This window comes from Petaurus breviceps, unplaced genomic scaffold (assembly GCF_028583685.1).
Source record: "Petaurus breviceps papuanus isolate PSGF00001 unplaced genomic scaffold, PetGlider_PUasm1.0 79, whole genome shotgun sequence".
Taxonomy (NCBI): domain Eukaryota; kingdom Metazoa; phylum Chordata; class Mammalia; order Diprotodontia; family Petauridae; genus Petaurus; species Petaurus breviceps.
In genome coordinates, this window is record NW_027186523.1 from 11,690,851 (window position 1) to 11,706,406 (window position 15,556).

At 38.3% G+C, this 15,556-nt stretch overlaps 1 pseudogene; it reads left to right on the forward strand.

Moving 5' to 3' along the window:
• LOC138175703 (mitochondrial dicarboxylate carrier pseudogene) overlaps window positions 1–9,198 on the forward strand; it is a 151,034-nt pseudogene extending 141,836 nt beyond the window's left edge.
• The last annotated feature ends 6,358 nt before the right edge of the window (window positions 9,199–15,556 follow it).

The following is a 15,556-nucleotide window of genomic DNA, read 5'->3' on the forward strand; positions in this document are numbered from 1 at the left end:
AGGAGAGTAGGGGGGACAGGGATGAGAGGGGAGGATGATAGAAGGGGGGGGGGGGGGGGGGGGGGGGGAGGGAAGTTTGAAGTACCCACTTTAGAAAAAGGATGGGATCAAAGTAGAGAATAGAACAAGTGGGAGGTGGGATAGCAGTGAGGAAATTATAGTCAGTTGTTTACAATATATCTACTATGGTAATGTTTTGCATTAGCTACACATGTATAATGTATACTGAATTGCTTATCTTCCCAGTAAGGGTGTGTGACAAGGGAGGATGGGAATGAATCTGGAATTCAAAGTTTTAAAATCAAATTTTTAAATTAAAAAAATACACACACACACAAACATTTTATATATATATATATATATATATATATATATATATATATATACTATTATTAATACTATTTTACATGTAATTGGGAAATAAGATATACAGGCACTGGGGCACAGAGATCTACCATGCCCTACTGGAAAAGTCAAAGTGTGTATGGGAGAAGTTAGGGGAGAGAGTAGATTAGAGGAGGGGGTATCCTGTGGGATTGCTATTTTGGGGTGGTAGGTAGGGGAAAAACAGGGAGAAAATTTGTAACTCAAATCTGGCAGAAATTAATGATGTAAATCAGAAGTTAATAAAGCATTTGGAAAAAAAATATTTATTTATTTTAAGTTTTCAACATTCACTTCCAGAAGTTTTAAATTTTCTCCCCTTCCCTCCACAAGATGGCATGCAATATGATATGGCTCTACACACATGTTCCTATTAAACACATTTTCACATTAGTCACATTGCATAGAAGAATTATAACAAATGGGAGAGACAATGAGAAATAAAAAACAAAGAAATAAAAAAAGAAAATAGTCTGCTTCACTCTGCATTCTTATTCCATAGTTCTTTTTCTGAATGTGGATGGCATTTTCCATCATGAGCTCTTTGGAGTTGTTTTAGATCCTTGCATTTCTGAGAAGGGCTGTCTATAAAAATCAGTCATCACCCACTGTGACTGTTTCTGTGAACAGTGTTCTCCTGGTTTTGCTTACTTCATTTGGCATCAGTCCAGGTAAGTCTTTCTAGTATTTTCTGAGGTCTACACGTTCATAATTTCTTATAGCACAATAGTATTCTATTACATTCATATACCACAACTTATTCAGCCATTCCCCAATTGATGGGGATTCCTTCAATTTCCAGTTCTTTGCCAACACAAAAAGTTGCTATAAATATATTTGTACATATGGGTCCTTTTCCCACTTGTATGGTCTCTTTAGGATACAGTCCCAGAAGTGCTATTGCTGGGTCAGATAATATGCACATTTGTATAGCCCTTTGGGCATAGTTCCAAATTGCTCTTGAGAATGGTTGGATCAGCTCACAGCTCCACCAGCAATGAATTAATGTTCCAACTTTCCCACATCCTCTCCAACACTTATCATTTTCCTGTTTGTCATGTTAGCCAATCTGATAGGTGTGATGTGGTACTTCAGAGATGTTTTGATTTGCATTTCTCTAATCAATACTGATTTAGATCATTTTTCATATGACTATAGATAGCTTCATATTCTTCCTCTGAAAACTGTCTCTTCATATCCTTTGACCATTTATAAGTTGAGGAAATTGCTACTTTTCTTAATCTATCATTTCATTTGATTCATTCACCAGGAAAGTTATATTCCCTGGCTGACTATTAAAGGTAAGTATATCAATGGGGACTTATGAGTTTGGAATTTAGAAAATTCTTACATAACCAGACTTCCAACCAAGTTTAGATTTGGGGGAGGGTAGCATTGGTGGTGTATGCTGCTATGTAAGGAGGAAATTACTACTCCCAAAGAGCAGACAGGTGCTAAATGCCAGATTGCATTACTGTATAAGGGATAAAACTGGGGCCAGAGCTGTTTAAGAGAGGCTGACATATGTTGTCTATGTTGTCTTATTGGAAGAGGTACACATGAAAAGCCAATTAACACTCATGTATGGGAAGCTGTTTTCTCAACATGCCCCTGATTCCTAACCTACCTGTCTAAACACAATCCTAGAGTGGACCTCCTTGGATAAGACAGAGACCTCTCTCTCAATTTGAGATGAAATCTCTTCTCACTTCCAGCTAAGAACCCAACTACACTCATATATTCTTTTTTTGAAGGGGGGAAGGCAAGGCAGTTGGAGTTAGGTGACTTGTCCAGAGACACACAGCTAGTAAGCATGTCAAGTGTCTGAGGTCACATTTGAACTCAGGTCCTCCTGACTCTAGGACCAGTGCTCTCTTCACTGCACCACCTAACTGCCCCCCCCCTTATATTTTCTTTTTGTATATTCTGATATGTATAATTTCTCCAATTCTGATCATTTGAGATTTATTCACTGTTCCCTTGTTGGGATGATCTTTTGTAAAAAGTCAATGTTGAGTGTAAAAGAACTAAGATGGTGTGGAATCTGAGCACCCCAAAATATCATCCCATAAATCAGATATTTTAGCAGGTCAGATAGATATAATTCTAGTCCATCCAGTTCTTGGAGATTAAAGAACTTTCAGCCTCACAGTGCTTCCTTTCCTTTCCCTTCAGCTAACAGGATGGGGTAACAAGTCTTTCCTAGGGGTACTCCTCCCCTCAAGGCAAAAAGTCAAGTCTCCTTAGGAAACGGGTAGGTCAAATTTCCAAATCAACTGTTTATGTAACTGGCAAGTTAAACCTGTACTTTAGTGTGCTATGTGGACATAGCACATATCCATAAGGCTCTCATAGTTAAGTCAAAAGCACCAAGAAACTAGGATAGTTGTCTCCTGTGGCATCAGCATTGTGAGCTGAGAGGGGACTACCTCAGGCACAGTAATAGAATCTTCAATGTAGATTTCCAATCCCTATCATTTTTAGGAGGACCCAGGGCATACTGTAATGGTAAGAACAAAGGCCTGGGGAATCAATAATCTTCCCTAGGGCAAGTCCAGGCTCTATGACAATTTTATCACGTGACCCCAATCAAGCCACTTTGGTACTGTTTAGATTTTCTAATCTATGAAATGAAAGCATTAGGACAGATTTTCTCAAAATTATAAAATATGAAAATTGCATTGTCCAGGTGTTTTTCAGTCATTTCTGACCCTTTGTGGCTCCCATTTGGGGATTCCATGGCAAAGATACTGGAGTGGTTTGCCATTTCCTTCTCCAGCTCATTTTACAAATGAGGAAACTGAGGTAAACAAGGTTAAGAGACTTGCCCAGGATCATACGGCCAGTGTTTGAGGCCAGATTTGAATTCAGGAAGAGGAGTCTCCCTGCCTCCATGTTCAATAATCTATTCACTGCACCACCTAGCTGCCCCTTCTGAGAACCATAAAGCATCTTTAAAGCCATGAAATTCAAAATTTTCACTTTACTGATGAGCAAACTGAGTGCCAGAGGGGAAAAGGCTAGGGGTACAATCAGACTGAGTGCTCAGGCCTCCTGATTCCCAGGTCAGTGTTTTTCCCAGGAGACCACTTGAAAAGCCAGACTAATGTTCCCCCAACTCATCCTCCAACCCACGCCAAAATTAAAACAGAGGCATTGTGGAAAAAGAAACCCATTAGTGTGTGGGGAGACACACAGAGTAATAAATACAGCTATTTACTGTAGAGCAACTACTGGTCGGTGCTGGCTTTTTTCCATACAATACTAATTACACTTGCCATGCCAATTATTCTTTTGCCCTGCCACTGCTATTATTTCTCCTGCTATTTTTAACAGCTGGTGCCAAGGTAATGCATTATGGAGATTTAATTTAACACAAAACACATAAGATGCTTCTGAACAGCATTTTTTTTTCATCTTTGAGACTCAGCAGATTACACCAAACAGTATGTGTCAAATCTGGATGCAGCTCAGCTGCATTGTTCGAGCTGAGCTTTAGTGGGCCTCCAAAGTGCTGGGCTCCCATAAGAACAGAGCACTTTGGCTATAGAGGTTTCTCCCTCCCCCTGGCCTACATAAAGAATTTGACTTAGCCCAAGGAAGTCAGTGGGACCTGATAGACCAGGCCCATCAATTGCAATGCACTCAGGAAAGAAAGCAGGAAAAATGCCCCCTCCCCCAGGCCCTTTGCCTTTTGAATACAGAGAGGCAGGGATTAAAAATAAAACCTACATCATGTAAGGTTAGGAACTCCTGTTGTGTTAAGAGCTTTAGAAACCTTGAAATACCAGAGGTTTGAGTGTATCTGAGATGAAAATGAAAGCTCTGACCAGAGATCATTAACAGGACCCTCTACCAGAGACCAGGACCTCCCTTGAGGTTATCACATTCAGTTTAATCAGGTTAGAAAGGCAAGTCCAGGATAAATCTAATGACACATCCAATTTTAACACAATTTAATTCTCAAAAGGCTTTTTATAGGTTCTGTGCGTCAACAATTTTCTGGTCTCTTGTTCTAGGCTGTTATTCTTGGCATTCCAAACTGTAGCTGCTCCTGTGGCTACTGAGAACCCAGTGATCTGGATGTATTTATATGGCCAGGAAGCCCAATGCACTGATTGTATAGGGATTCACAAATACTGGAATTGGCTTCATACCATTTAAACAAAATTCTGCTCCACATATCTTCTCTAATAATCCTGTCATGGTAAAAATGTATTTATGACCTGAGATTGGTAATGCAGGGTTTATAGGGTAGCAGAGCAGCACTTGGTTCTTTTTTCTTGTTGAACTTTTTATTCTCCCTAGAAAATCATTCAATTTCATTTTTCTCCTACCAATGAGGTTGAAGCAATGGGAATAAGGACAGGTACACTTTGAAGGGGAAAAGAAGACCTCAGGAGACAATGTGGCCAGAAGTCAGATAAATGCCTGATGAAACATAATAATAAGTGCATCAGGAGATTTGGCTTATATGGTGGGTACAAAATCACTGACCAAATTAAGGAATCTTAAATCATTCATGGATTTTGATCACCTGAAGGATATACTAGGAGAAGCACACCTTCATATGAAGACAAAAAATATTTCTACAGTAAGTAAATTTGATGTGCTACCTATGCTAGCTCATTTCATAATTGAGTTTTGGAAAAGGACTCACTGTACAAAGGGCCTACCATAATGGGTAGATTGTATGTGTATATAAGAGGCCCAGCAAAGCCCATGCAGGTATTTCATATGAACCTGTAAGATTGTCTACAAGGATAGGTCAGCTCTGTTTTCATTCCCTCAACCTATTATACTGACAAAAAACCCAGAAGCCAAGACCTTAGATATGGGAGTCTTCAGGGATAAAATCACTGAGCACAGACCAGACTTGATATTTACAACTCTGTCTAGAGATTAGGGCCTACAAAGTCTCACAGCAATAGCCATGCCTGAAAGACTATCCCCTATATAAATATAAGGCAGATGCACCTTAACCTTACTTATCCAAGAGCTCTCCATTAGCTACTTGCCACTTGAAAGATGATTCTCAGGTTGTTTTCTCATCTACAAAATGGGAATAATAAGAGCACCTACCTTACAGATCTATAGTGAGGAATATACAAGATATAAATATAAAGTGTTTTGTAAAAATCAAAGTGTTACATAAATTTTAGCTATAATCATCAATATCAATATTTGTTCCTTTGTCTATTATTCACCTTTTTTTTGACAATAGCGTGTTAAATAGGTGAGTGAGGTTGGAGATTGCCCAAATGTATGTTTTATTTTTTTACTTTTCAGTTAAATTTTGATTGAAACCAAGGATTCTCCAGACATCTGAAAGAAGTGATTATATGTATTGATTAGGGGGAAAAATGCTAGATGCTGTGATTAACCATCAAAGTGATCCACTTGCCTACTTTTTATGTCCTAAATATAATTGTTTGTAATAATAATAATAATAGTTTTTTATTATTGATCTGTATAGCAAGAATCTTTTAAAGATAAAATACAAGAAGAGAATACATAGGCTTTCTAAAATTAAACTCTACAACAGATTTCTAGAGAACAATTGAAACAGAAGGGCAAAATCTTATTGCACTTTTAATTTGCTGACTATAGGAAGCATTTCATCTGGTAGAGCAAAATAAGTCTCCTCCAAAAAAGAAATGAAAGATTCCAAGGGACAGGAATGCTGATAATCCTTTTTGTTCTATAATCCTCCTAATTAATGCCAAGCAAAGTGGCTTAGAGTTTGCCAACCTCTGTCTTTTTCCTATTCCCCCTGCATTCATTTTTCTTTCAATTGGAATATATGTACACACATATGTGTACATATACACATATATGTATGTGTATATATACGTGTGTGTACACACACACACATATATATGAGATATTGTAAATGTATCTTTTATTAACAGTCAATAAAATTAGTTCCTTCAATCTTTCCAACCACTTTTTTTCTTTTGATAAAGCTGGTGAGTTTTAGTGTGCTTATATACATTTACTTTTAGTTTTGATGGATAGATTTTATTTTTATATCACCTTCATTTCACCTTCTCTCTCCTCCTACTCCACCTCTAGAGCCATATCATAATAATTAAGGATAAAGAATTAAGGACAAAAAAAGGCAGGGAACAGTTCCACCAAACTATCCAACATATCAGCCTAGTCTGACGTCAGAGCAGTGTTCCAGTTTTATAGTCCCACACCTGTTAAGATGAAGATCAATATGTTACAATATCTCTTTTCTGGGGACTAATTATGTCATTATGATTTCACAACATTGTTTCAAGTTTTTATTGTTATTTCCATTTACATTGTTGTACTCTTATACATTGTTTTGATTCTAGATATTTGCACTTGAAGCAGTTTGTTTTTCCATCTCTCTATGTGTTCTTCATACATATTTCTTATAGAATGATAATGTTCCCTTTCATTTATGTTTAGTCATTCCTTATTCATGAACTTTGACTTTGTTATGGGTTCTGTATTACTGCAAAAAGACACTATGTAAATATTTTTGTGTGTATGTGTGTGTTTATTTATGATACATTTATTGTGGGAATATAGGCTAGTTATGGGATCTCTCAGTCCTTTTCTTTGCATAATTATCAATTTCTTTCCAGCATGGTTGGAGCTCCACCAAAAGTATATTTCAACTGATGCCTGTCTTCCTGCAAGTCCTCAAACATAAAATATTTACATCTTTTGTCATTTTTGCCAGTTTTTTTTTCAGTGAGAGGTAAAGCCTCAGATTTTTTTTTTGTTTTGAATTTTTCTTGTTAGCGAATCAAACCAAATTTTCATTTCTCTGTTATTAGTTTGGAATTCTTTTTTTTTTTTAATTTTTGAAAACTTATTTTTATTCTTAGGCCACCATCTGTCCATTGGGGAATGGCTCTTGTTCTTACATATTTTTGGAGTCATAGTCAAAAAATATTTATTAACTGCTAAAAGAAAGGCCTTAGATAGACTCTGCCCGCAAGGAGCTTATAATTTAATGAGGAAAGATAAAACAGCACTGATGTAAGAAAAGGCTAAACAAATCCCTTCTCTAATGGGGGAGAAAACATGAAAAAACTACACACAAACAAGATGTAATGTAGGCCAAATTGGGGGTAAGAAAGAGGGAAGGCACTAACATTAAGAGAGCAGATTTTCCCAGTATTTCTTGTCAAACCAGGAGTTTCTCTCCAAATAGTGTTCCCAGGTTCATGAAAGGTCAGGCTGTTGAATAAAATTGTTTCCAGTTCTTCTTTATGCAGCTTACTTTTACTCTTAGGGTGTATAGGTGTTCAAAGCAGTACCAGCACCTGTGGTATGAAGGCTTGCTTGCTGAGCCCTTTCAGGGGAAGCTTATCCAACTTTGGTATCCATCTGGCACTCAATGCTCACCTATGTCTCCAAGAAGCTATAGGATACTCATCAATCTCACCCTGGGAAACCATCTTGGCAGATGGGCTAAATTAGGTTGAAGGAAATTATGGGGTCTAAACTTGGTCAGGGATTTAGGGGGATGTCTACCCCAATCATGTGAAGACATCCCCCAGCAGCAGAATGTGCATATAAGAACAATTTGTTCCAACAACCATGAAGGCAGCTGAAAAGCAGGTGCTGTGAAGCACTTAGAGTTTGGTCAGACTTGGATGATGGCAAGTTCATTCACTGCATTCCAGGCTATTGCCAGTTGTTCTGACTTTTGTCTTGTCATTGGACTTTATTGATTCTAGTACAGAGAGTGAGGCTGATGACTTTGTGCAACTTTGCCTCACTTAAATCCAATTCATGCATGAGTCAAGGCATCACCCAGTGATGTCATTGGTCCTCTTCAAAAAATTAAGGATAAACAACAATATTTCTACTATTGTATATTCTATTAAAAAATTATACCAGCTCTCTCACTGTGCCTGTCCCCGAGCGCTGTGTGCTATGCTCTGCCGGCTTGAGCTTGTCCCGGCTCTGCCCTGTGCGGCACAGCCACGTCCAATAGGCTCGTGTTCCGCTGGTACTTCGGGGATCTGGCCTCCTCTAGAGCTGCATGCTGCACTCACCTGCTGGACCTGCTCAAGGTCCATCCACAGACACAGCAGAAGATAGAGATGAAGATGACTGGCATGGCATTAAAGGTAGTTTGGACAGATGGCATCATGGCCCTGTACAATGGCATCAGTGCTTCCATCTGCCGGCAGATGACCTATTCCCTTGCCCGATTTGCCATCTACCAGTCATTCTGAGACCGACTGACTGCAGGGAACCAGGGGCCCATCCCTTTCTATAAGAAGGTGTTGTTGGGATCTCTTGGAGGTTTTGTTGGTGGTTTTGTAGGGACTCCCACAGATATGGTGAATGTCAGGATGCAGAATGACATGAAGTTACCTGTTACCAAAGGTGGAACTACTCCCATTCATTAGATGGCATCATACGTGTAGCCCATGAAGAAAGTATAAAGAAATTGTTTTCTGGAGCTACCGAGGGTCTCTTGTCACTGTGGGGCAGCTATCTTGCTATGACCAAGTGAAGCAGCTGGTCCTCAGCACAGAAATGATCTCGGACAACATATTTGCCCACTTCCTATCCAGTTTCATTGCTGGCGGGTGTGCCACTTTTCTCTGCCAACCCATAGACGTACTTAAGACTCATCTGATGGACTCCAAGGGAGAATATCAGGGTGTCATTCACTGCACTTCAGAGACAGCGAAACTTGGACCACTGGCCTTTTACAAGGGCTTTTTACCTGCTGGAATCCATCTAGTCCCCCACACTGTCCTCACCTTCATCTTTTTGGAACAACTCCGACTATACTTTGGAGTGGATGCTTGAGTTGGTGTGGATGCTTTGTGGGAGCCTTACAAATGCTACAAGGCTTCCAGTCTACCCAGGATTCTTCCAAAGAGACCTAGGGAGGGAGCACTTAAGCGTCCTCTCAGAGGCCAGTACTTTCCACATTCCTGTCTTGTTTTCCCCTTTTGGGTCACCTGTGCCCACTTTGGGTCATGAGCCATGGTTGTCCCAAAGGTATCATATCCTCACCACCTTCCCTCTACCATTAACCCCCCAAACCTAGGGATCAAAATGGCTTTTCATCCTGTCCTGACAGAAGCCTCTGAATTCTACCAGTCACTTCACCCTATCTATATAGCTTCATTTGCCTTAACTCTCCACTTGGCCCCTCATCTGGACCCACCTTCAGAATGCTTTCTGTACCTTAAATTCGGCCTCATGGAAGGGGATGTTTGTAGCCAATCTGAAAAAAAAACAACCTTAAAATGTGACTCCTTCCTCCCACTGCTTATCCCTCCCTCCCTATATTACCTTGGACTTCCCTTTATTTTTATAGTAGGGAAAATAAATGTTTACAGGAACTCTCCCTTCCTCCAATTCCTGCCCCCCTTCCTTAGGAATGTGAAGTAAATTCTGGTGATGGTGACTCTCCAGCCTAAGGATTGGGTGGAGATGTCTTTAAAAAGCCTTCTTTACCCTGAGCAGTTATTAAGTGCAAAAGATTTTATAGAGGAAAATTAACTACTGTAATTAACACTGAATGGATGGTAACTTTCCATACCGTTTCAGTAGTCAGAGAGACTGAGGGGTATATCCTCAGTCTGTCAATTATAATGGACTTTGACTTGGTCCTCTGAGCCAACCTACATGTACTTTTCTTCTTACCTTCTTCTCATTTTGGGTTAATTGGAGAATTGAGCACTGTGAGCCTTATTATTTTCCTTTCTTTTAACTGTGAAAGAGGAAAATTGATATGGGTCCTGGTAAGAAAAAGATGATAGTTTTTTCCTCCCTCTCTCATCCTCCCCGTGACACTTTCTCCCCCTCTCATTGTTTCTACCATTAAGTTCGTCATGTCTTCGGAGTTCCTGACCCTTTGCCATCCAGATCAAAGGGAGTAAAACATCACCCAGTCTATAGCATTCCCTTACACCACCATAGCTTCCCATCCCTTCCTTCCAAGTCAGACCTCCAGTAGCCTCCATTGCCAACTGCTCAGTGATTGCTTTAAAGATCAAATTTTAGCCAAAACTCAGGCACCAAATAGCTGCCACTGTCTTTAGGAATTTCTCCTCTATGCCTTCTGCTTTCCCTTCTCCTCTCCCAAACTCCCCATCTCCTTACTTTATAGCACCATATTTCACCACAGCTACTGAGTGACTTGTGTCAGACAAAGGTAGGGAGGCCTGGGGATGGAAGGAAACAGATGTATATTTTGACTTTTTATTTTCTCAGCCCTCAATTCCCTACCTCCCTAATATTTGATGTCGCTTGTATAGAAAGACGTTGGACCGGTCAAGTTGACTGATTTCCAACCAAACCATCATGGCACCCATTTGGAGGTTTCTTTACAGCTCTACCTTGGGCCCATTACTTTTCTAGCTGACATTAATGTTCCTTTTCATCTGTTGTCAACTACCTGCCCTGTGGCCCTTAGGAAGTATATTGTGTCCTGATGTGTACTGTAAAAATTTAGAGACAGGCAGAATTTCATGGTGGATAGAACCCTGGATTTAAGGGTTGGGAAGACTGAATTTAAATCCTGCTGCTCACATTAGCTCTTTTGACCCTGGTCAAGTCACTCAACTTGTCTGACCTCGATTTCCTTATCTTAAATTAAAAACGAATCTAAGGACAGCACCTTCTTCAGAGGGCTATGGGGAGGATCACATTAGCTAATCTGTGTTATGCCCTATGGAGATATGAGATGTTATTATTATTGCTTCTTATCTATGTGTGGTAGGAGTTGCAGATCATTCAGGTAACTTATTAATTATTTCTGAATAATGAATCAGAAAAGTTTCAATAAACCAGTGGGAAAAGCTTTCCTTTCTGAAATCAGTTGAATAAATTTTTGGTGAGTTCATCGCTTTGCAAACCAGCAACAACCAGGACGAGTTTTAGAGAGTATTCAAAGAAGACATTGCTGCTGCCCTGTTTGAGCTTACAATGTATGTGGAGGAAGGCACTGAAAAATGATTCTGGGACAATGGAGGAGAGCATGGCCTGGGGCAGAAACATACTTCACAGGAACAGGTCTTTACTGAGTGAGGGCTGCTGTGTGCCAAATTAGAGCTATGACCAAATGGGATATTGTCACAGTCATCTGGATGTGAGATACCATGGTGGTATGCAGTAGAGAAAGGGTTTTTTGTGGAATTGGGGAATCCTTGTAGCAGTGGTATAGAAAATTGGATTAGTTGCATCTCAGACCTCCTGAAGATTTAATAAGATAAATGGCTTCAGTTGCTGTTATCTTCATTGCCCACCTACCACCGCCACTCCCTACACTCAAAGAAAATGGAGCCAGCCTCTTTATTCTAGTTCTTTTCTGAATTCCCCAATTCCTGTGTTAGATGGTTTCTATGTGGTATATAGATGCAAAAATATGTCTTTGTTGAGATTTCCCTTACCCTTCCCTAGTATGGTACAAGAGGGAATGGGAAGACCATTTCACTGACCTGAGTGCCCAAGTTGATTTACTTGACGTGGGTAATGATTTGGGGGGCAGAACTAACAGAAAAGTTTATATCTGGATTTACATTTTCATTATCCTGGCTTTATAATGGCACAGATGACTGTTGAACTAGCTCTTTCTGGCCCTGGGTTTTGCCCCCTTTTCCCCCAGGAAGTAGCTTTGGAAAAGGATTTTATCTAAATTTGATTTATGGATACAGGATTGTCACTGCCTACCCCACCCCCCAAAAAAATACAACCTAAAAACAAAGGCTAGGTCTACTCTCCCAGGGGAATTGTTGAAAATAACAAAATCATAGAATTTTAGAGCTGGAATAATGTAGCTTGTATTCATACAATGTTGAACAAAGCATTTCTCCCACAGCATCGTGAATAGTATTAAGAGTAAATAGATCACAGCTCACCATGTTCTAGAAGAGGAAACAGGCCAAATTGAAGTGCCTTGCCAAATACAATACAACATAGCAATTGAGGATTAGGATTTGAACTGGATCTCTGGTACTAAGACCCCTCTTCCCATAATACCACAATACCTCATGGAAGGGACCTTAAAGATTATCTAGACCAATTTCTCATTTGTTTTTTGGTTGGCATTTTCAGATCATTTTTTTATTGATCAATTTTGTTTCAATTTCCACCAACATGAGCATTCAAATATATGAACAAAAATGAGAGATTAAAAACAAATATAAAATACTGAACAAATCAATGCAAAAAAAAGTGATTGCAAATGATGGCACATGTCACGATATTCAATGTTATTTACCAATTGTTAAAAGAAACTTGATTTTAACAAGATTGTATCAATAGTGTCTTTTGTATTTAACATGAATTTTGTTGCTGTTGTCATCTTCAATTACATACGTGTAATCAGAAAAAAAATTATACCAAACAAGCTTGATAACTGCATTGTTGAATTTTTATAAAGTATTATTGTCCCTTAATTTCTACTTGTCTTTTGCTAGTGTATTTGAGAGATACAACATTGAAAGAGTGATGGACTTGGACTCAGGATACTTGAGTTCAAATCCATGTCTTAAATTTTATTTAGTTATGTGATCCTCTGTAAGTCACTTCACCTCTATAAGTCTCAGTTTCCTCTTTAGCAAAATGGGAATATCTATAGTGTTTTGTTAAATAGTGCTTTTATCAATAGTTATTGTTAAGATTAAAATAGATTATAAATATATAAATGCTTTGAAGATCTCAAAGTACTATATAAATGCAAACCAATATTATTATTATTATTATTGCCTTTCAGAGAGAGGTTGGCTTGGAATGCCATGGTTAGAATTCAAGACAGTTTCAAATGGAGGATATTGGAGGCATAGGCAGGTGATTAAATTCAGGTTAGAACCCTTCTCTGCTGATATTAGGCAGCATACTATAGTGGAAAACATTCTGACTCTGATGTTAGGACATGAGTTCATATCCTTTCTTGAAACACTTGTTATATGTGTGATAAGTTAAGACATGTCAATTAACATGTGTGAGTCTAAATTATTCTTCTGTAAAATAGATTTAATAATGCTTATATCTTCCTACTCCATGTGGTTGTTGAGGGAGAGTTGCTTTGTAAATAGAATCAAAGATCTTCAGAGTTGGAAGGTACCTAAGGCCAACAATGCTTGATCAAAAATCACCTCTATAACATTACCGACAAGAGGGCATACAATTCATCTGAAAACATTCAAGGAGGGGAAACTACTTTTTGACACAGTTATTTTGTTTTGGGGAAGTTCTAATTGTTAGGAAATTTTCATTACCTTATCCCTGTACGCCTCTTTGAAGATTCACTCCATTGCTCTTTGTTCTATCCCCTGAGAACAAATTGGATCCTTTTCACAGTTGTCAATTCTTCAAATAATTGAAAAGAAGTATCACTCCCACCCCAAACCTACATCAGCACTAACTAAATATTCCCAAATTCATATTAAAAAATCCCATTTCCTTCCATGATCCTCATCTAGTCTCCTTACCATTCTCACCCCTTCTACATTCTAATTTGTCATTGTCCATAAAATGTAATGTTAACATCAGGACATGGTATTCTAGATGGGATCTTATTGGAGCAGATTATAGCAAGATTATTTATTGCCTCCCTACCGAGGAATCCTGAATATGACTACTACTCAACTTGAATATGCTGTCCATGAAAACCTTCATAACATTTTTCAAAACAGAATTTCATCTAGGCTTACCTTCCCAAGCCTACATTTGTGAAATTCACTTTTTTAAATCCAAGTATAGAATTTTACATGTACTTCAATGTTTCTGTAATCTCATAGACATGAAAACTCACTTCTGTAGTATAGATAGAAATGTAGCAATACTTGTTCATCCTCTGTGACAGTGATCTATGTTCTACCATAGCTTCTTAGAAGTTGATGCATCAAGCTGAGAGCCTTCTCTAGATCTTCTAACATTATTTATGTGCCAGAAAAAATGTGTTAGCTATCCATGAGCTATCCCTTCATTCTTTCCTCCCTACTAGGAGGAAAAGTGATTCAATGTAGATTATACATATGTATTTATGCAAAACATTTCCATAATAGTTATATTGTGAAAGAATATATTTCCCTTCATCTTATCCCACCCCCCATTTATTCTGTTTTGACCCTGTCCATTTTCAAAAGTGTGCTTCTAACTGCCCTCCCCTCATCTGCCCTCCCTTCTATCATCTCCCCTCTTATACCCTTTTCCCTTACTTTCCTAAAGGGTAAGATACCCAATTTGGTATGTTTGTTATTCCTTCCTTAAGCCAAATTCAATGAGAGTAAGGCTAACCCATTCCCTTTTGCCTTCCTGTTCTTCCCCTCCATTGTAAGAATTTTCTCTGGTCTCTTTTATACTAGGTAATTTACCCTATTCTATCTTTCCCTCTCTCCTCTCATTATATTCCTCTCACCTCTTAATTCTATTTTTTAGAAATCATCCCTTCCTATTCAATTGATCCTGTGCCCTCTGTCTGTGTATACATGTAGACATATATACACACAGTCACATATGAATTTATACGCACATGTACCCTCCTATATAAGCATACATATGTATGTATGAATATATACATAAATATATATTCCCTTCATCTATCCTCATGCTGAGAAAAGTCGTAAGAGTGATAATTATTGTTTTACCATGTAGGAATTTAAATTGTTCAATTTTATTAAATTCCCTATGATTTCTTTTCCCTGCTTACCTTCTCATGCTTCTCTTGCTTCTTTTATTTCAAAGTCAAATTTTCTATTCAACTCTGCTTTTTTCAACAAGAATTCTTGAAAGTTCTCTATTTCATTGAGGGAACATATTTTCCCCTGAAACATTATACTCAATTTTGCTGGGTAGGTGATTCTTGGTTTTAATCCTAGCACCTTTGACCTCTATAATATTATATTCCAAGTCCTTTGATCCATTTATGTGGAAGCTGCTAAATCTTGTGTTATCCTGATTGTGTTTCCACAATATTCAAATTGTTTCTTCCTGTCTGCTTGTAATATTTTCACTTTGACCTGTGAAATCTGGAATTTGGCTAAAATATTTCTAAAAGTTTTCTTTTTGGGATCATTTCAAAAGGTGATCAGTGAATTCTTTTAATTTCTCTTTTGCCTTCTGCTTCTAAAATATCAGAACAATTTTCCTTGAGAATTTCTTGAAGGATGATTTCTAGACTCTTTTTTTGATCATGACTTTCAGGAAGTCC